The sequence below is a fragment of the Pinus tabuliformis genome, chromosome 8, assembly GCF_031772625.1.
Source record: "Pinus tabuliformis cultivar Carrire ecotype Pingquan chromosome 8, CPIR1, whole genome shotgun sequence".
NCBI classification, from domain to species: Eukaryota; Viridiplantae; Streptophyta; class Pinopsida; order Pinales; family Pinaceae; genus Pinus; species Pinus tabuliformis.
Genome location: NC_142294.1, coordinates 743,894,663 through 743,900,629, shown reverse-complemented (window position 1 = coordinate 743,900,629; position 5,967 = coordinate 743,894,663).

The following is a 5,967-nucleotide window of genomic DNA, read 5'->3' as shown; positions in this document are numbered from 1 at the left end:
AAATTGATCACCCTTCATTAGTTGCAAGAAACTAACTAATTCCACAACATAAGTCATACCTGTGATTTGTGATTTTAATATGTAATATAATTTTTATTAAATGGAATGAAAATGATGTTTATGGTCATGTAACTTCTATATGATTTCCTGCTAAAATTTAAATGTGTTTTTTATTCATATTCATGGTTGTGCACTCATATTTAATTGATTTAATAAGCATAAGACTCAGAAATTTCTAATCCTTGGTTATCTTTGATGTTATGGCTATACCAAGATTTTTGAAAGAGGTTTTATAGCTGGAAGGATAGTGAAACATAACCCCTCAACCTCTTGAATGGTCATGATGGCTAAATGGTTATGGAAGACTCTTGGTGGTCTCAATCATGAAGGACAAATTTGGATCAGCTAGGCAAAAGATGCCTTGAACATGTTACTTATGAGCAAGTTGTCCCATTGGGTTTGTGGGTCACCTAATTACAAGAGAAAAAACCAACATATTGTATTAAATATTCAATGAGAAGAGTTTTCACAAAACATCTGAATTGATTTTCTAATAGGTTCACTAAGGACCCATGAAATTATAACTATCAATAATGAATGAATAATTTCCCTACAAATCCTAATATGGGTATTAGCCTTGGGTTCACAATCTTTTTGGGTGATTCGACAAACATTGAAGCACTTTTAGTAGAAAATTTCAGAGTTATTGTGCTGTTGTTGAAACAAAAAACAAATGATTGATTTTTCAACTGAGTATGGTAGGTCGTGAACTTGTAAATTTTAATAAATAAATTAGGTCATAATTTTGGAATTTCACATATAATTTATAAATGACCTTTGATGAACTATTTTTTTTGGTATCTAGAGAAATCGACAACTGGGTTGGTCTCATACTCACGTGACACAGGGTCAATTCCAATCTCTACCACTATAACCTCTAGGTGCCTATGAATACCCCTTCCGCAAGCACAAGTGAATTGGGGGGATTTGAACCTAGAACTTTCTCACACATAACACTTCATTTTCACGGCATCGCCAATTGAGTTTCCCCCAAGGGGATTTTTAAGGGCTTGATTTTTATATGAAATAAGTTTAAAAAAAGTCTTTCTTGAGAGCAGTTGGAAAAGCATAAGTATCCTTTGGGCTGTCATAAATCTAGAGAAATGTAGGTGGCTAATTAATTTCAACTAATAAGAATTCTTATAAGGACTATGTTCCTTAATACTAGGCCTTAATTCTATCATTTTCCCTCTTAATGGGTAATGGGCTATTGAAGCCTCATATTGTCAAAATTTAGAAAGCAATGAGTCTATCTCTCTCTTTCTGGGCTCGCTAGCTTTAGAGTTATTGCTATCTATGGCCTTAATTGAATCCCTTGATGTTTTTTTGGTTATTTTTTCACATTTATGCTAATATATAACCCGGAAATTTCACACTTTTAAAAGGCTCCAAGACTTTTCTTGATTGTCCTCTATATGCTTAAGATGATTCTTAAAAAAAAAAAAAAACCTATGTATTATTAAGTCTAAATGCAAATGAATCTCATCAAGGGACAAGGTATTTGAATTCCTCCAACAATGATTTTAATGTATAATTAGTTTGACTCAAGATTGCAATCTTGGGAAACCATTGGACAAGTCAAGGAATTATTGACATAGTACTAAGCTTAGCCCTAAAAGTTAGAGAGCTCTATGGTCGAAAATTGAATAACAGGCCATAGTATTGGACCTTTACTTAGAAAATTACTGCTTAGACATGATGATTGGGCCTTAATCCTCACTCCATTAATAAATATAGGGGAAACCCCCAACCAACCTCATATGTGCCTCTCCACATCGATGTGCAAGATTCAAGTGCATGTATGTAAAGTTGTATGTAAACAATTGTGTGTACCATAAAAAGTTCATGGTATGGAGTCGTGTGGACCAATTTAACTACCTTACGATAATGTAGTTGCACACAAATTTTGCTGAACTTATCTCAATTGCATGTTCCTTGGCCTTGTCCATGTGGCTCACTGGATCCCCTCCATCTCTATAACAGTTTCCATTTATGACCCATCTCACTGTGATGCTAAGAAACTTTTCAAAATATGAAAGCGATGGGTTGATGGACATGAAATTAATTCATGTCGCCACCCACTCTCAAGGTCCCTCACCTTCTAGCTCCCCCAAAAAATTAAATTCAAACCATTATTTTAACATCCTCCCTTGTTCTCAACTCCCCTACACCTAAACTCCACTTGTCTCATCGATGGTTGATAATCTCTTTCACTATGTAGGTTATGAACATCTCTTTCATGAAACAAGTTGTTTCGATTCAGGTTAAGTCTATAGAAATAATCATCCTAAAGAGTGTTCTCCTATAGTGATTGAACAATTACTACCTCACAAATAAATCTCATTTTTCACTACAACAAATCCTTTCAATTACTAGTGTTTATATGGGCAGTTATAAAACTCTTATGAAGGGGGGTTGTGGGTTATACAACTTGAATATTTGTCAAGCGTCTATTAATTTTAAATTTAATTATTACAACGATTGGTTGTTTACTTCCTACACATCCATAACACATGATTCTGCAACTATTAACTGATTAAACATTAATCAATCATCGTTAGATATTTTGTTGCGCTATGGTAGAGTTTAAGAAGTTTGATCCACTGGTTTTTTGTATGGGACATATGTGAGAAACCCTTAAATCACTTGGCAACCTGCAAAGAAGTTGTCCACTATTTTGTAAAATTATAGATATAAGGTTACCATTTTCGTAAACTAAAACATTTGTTTTAGGTATGTTTCAGTAATTTTATTTTCACATCTTTCTCACCACTCATGGTTGGTCATAGTTTGTTATGTTTTCAATTTTACCAAACTAGATCCATCTTAATGCTGGATCTATCAAGTGTCGAGAGGGATGGAATCTCTCAAGGTGCAAACCTCTTTTTCTAGTGCAAACTTTTCCTCAAGTTTTGCACCTGAGGATATTTGACCCGTCTTGGTGCTTGATAGATCTAAGGTTAAGATGGATCTAGGTTGGTTTTAGTTGTGTGCAGTCACACACAATTTGTTTAGCATCTAATTATTCTGATCATTTTAAATATGCTAAATATGTCTAATATTAATCTAGTCATTTTAATTTTAATTTTTCTTACTACCTAAGTTTGTAGAGATAATAGAGACTATTAATAACTTGAATGATGAAATATAATGAAATAAAAATTTTGAATGCAAAGTTACAATGCTGAATTATGGAAAATGTTAATAATAAGAATGTAGTCAATTATAAATAGTCTTCATTGTGATTAATCTCAATTTTTTTTCTTCTACACTTCTTATTGTTAGCTTTTCCATATTTTCATATCAATCATATGAAAAGAGCGATTGAAATATTAGACCATTCAAATCTTTAACTCAAGCTATTGTAGTAAACGTCATACCTTATCTCTCTTGCTCTCCAATATTAATAGTAGTTTTCTATAAAGTAAACCATTGTGACTTATTGAGTGTTTAACCCCAAGTAAGTTTAAGGTAAGTGAACATTTTATTTAAGATAAATATTCGGGTATTTTATTTATGGTTGAATTACTATAACACAAAAATCAATGGAAGTTGTGAATAATTTTTTTGTTTACGTTGAGATCAATGCACACTGTAGAAAATCTGTGTAGGTTAACCCGATAATGCAATATAAATCAAAGAAGAATACTATAACCTACTTCTACTATCAATTTGAAGAAGCTTAAAGATCGAGCTGAACAATATAACCAGAAGAAGAAGAATCAATGGCACAATACACATGAAAATACTTTGGGGAAAGCCTCAGCTAAAAACCCCACACTATTGCATTATCATACATGGTGGAAATACATAGAAATTATACAAAGCCTTAGCTCTCACAGCTAGCCAACTCTCAGCACAATCCTCACATATGCTTACAGGCAATCTTGGCTTCTCTCTTGCCTTCCTCTCTACCCTCCAAGCTCCTATTTCCTTGCACTGTTCCTTGTGGATGATTCTCCTTTTACCAAGTGGATGATCTCTCTTCAAAACTGCACAATCCTCAAGGATAAATCCTTGACTACATGCATGAGTTTTCCCCATGAGAAAACACATGCAACTGATAGTACACTGTCCTTGAACATTAATCTCAATAGGGTCTTTCTCAGAATAGACATGCATGAGTTTCTGATGAGGGAATCTTCAGTTAACTGGAGTAGCACTAGTTGAGTGCATTAATGCATCAACTGACTGTTAACTCACTATTAGTTCCTCAAACAGTTTGGAACTAATTTAATTGGACTTAACTCAGTAAAATGAGTTAACTAATTACAACTCAAATATAACTCAATCTTATCTCCTTAATTTAAGGGATAACCCTTGCATGACTTCAGAAAGACTTCTAACTTGAATTTCTCCAACTAATTAATTTAAAAATAAAGAAATTAATTATTTCCAAGTAGTTGTTAAGAATAAATTCAATTTTAATTCACAATTTAATTCAAGGACAAATTAAATTGGAATATTCTTGTTGCCATATTTCAACACTCCCTCTCAACAAGAAAGGGATTATCTACCACCCCGATCCTGTCTCTATGGAACTCGAATTTACACTTTGACAATGCCTTTGTCAAAATGTCAGCATCTTGCTCCTCTGTCGAAATATACTGCAGCAACATGATCCTCCTCGCTACACAGTCTCTGAGATGATGATACCAGATGTCGATGTGCTTGGACCTATCATGAAATACTGGATTCTCAGAGAGTTTGATACAACTCTGATGATCAAAATAGATCACAATTGGATCCATCCTCTGATCAAACAAACCAACTAGGATTTTCCACATCCAGATGGCCACACATGCTGCCTGACTTGCAGCCATGTATTCTGCCTCTGCCGAGCTAAGTGCAACTGACATTTGCCGCCTTCCAAAACATCTTAGTAGGCTGAACCATTGCTTGACTCAGCTAGTTCACCGCATGGCACAAATTTGGTTGTGTGTTCACTAAGTACATTAGTGAACCCACAAGCTGCCTGTACACGGTAGCCTCTACTACTTCTCTTGAAGTAGCAACCTCGTTCCTCTAGTTAACTACTAGAGGAGTCTGCATGGGTTTGCACTTCTCCATGTGGAATCTCCTGAGTATCTCGTTGGCATACTTTCCCTGAGACACAAACAACTCCCCATCCTTCTGCCACACTTCCATGCCAAGGAAGTAATGCATGAGACCCATGTCTTTCATCTCGAATTCTCTTGCAAGGTCCTCCTTGCAAGACATGGTCAACTGATCATCAACATAAAGTACGATGATCAACAACTTACCTTTCACCATGATGTGGTACAGGTTCGCATCTGTTTCACTCTTTGTGAAGCCCAACCCGGTGAAGTAGTGTCTATCCTGGTGTACCAAGCATGAGGTGCTTGCTTCAACCCGTACAATGCTCTCTTCAGTCGGCACACATGCAACTCATGATCGAAGGTCTCAAAACCTTCCGGCTACTCTACGTACACCTCTTCCTCAATATGGCCATTGAGGAATGCAGTCTTCACATCCATCTGATGGATCTTCCAACCCATCTGTGCTGATAGTGCCAACATAGATATGATAGATGAGTACCATGCGAAAGGAGCAAAAGTCTCATCATAGTCAATCCCCTCGACCTGTGAAAAACCACGGGAAACAAATCTTGCCTTATGCTTCTCCACACTACCATCAGCAGCTTGCTTTACCTTGTAAATCCAATGGGAACTCACAACTGACTTATTCTCCAGTCTCGGAACCATGTCCCAAACACTGTTACAAACTACGGAGTCATACTCCTCCACCATAGCATCAACCCAAATTGTTTGCTGCACTACTTCCTCAAAGGAAGATGGCTCGGTCTCAACACATTCCCCAGCAAGGGCCATGTATCCAGTGTACCTCTCAGGTGACCTCCTCTGTCTGCACTGAGAAGATGGTGCT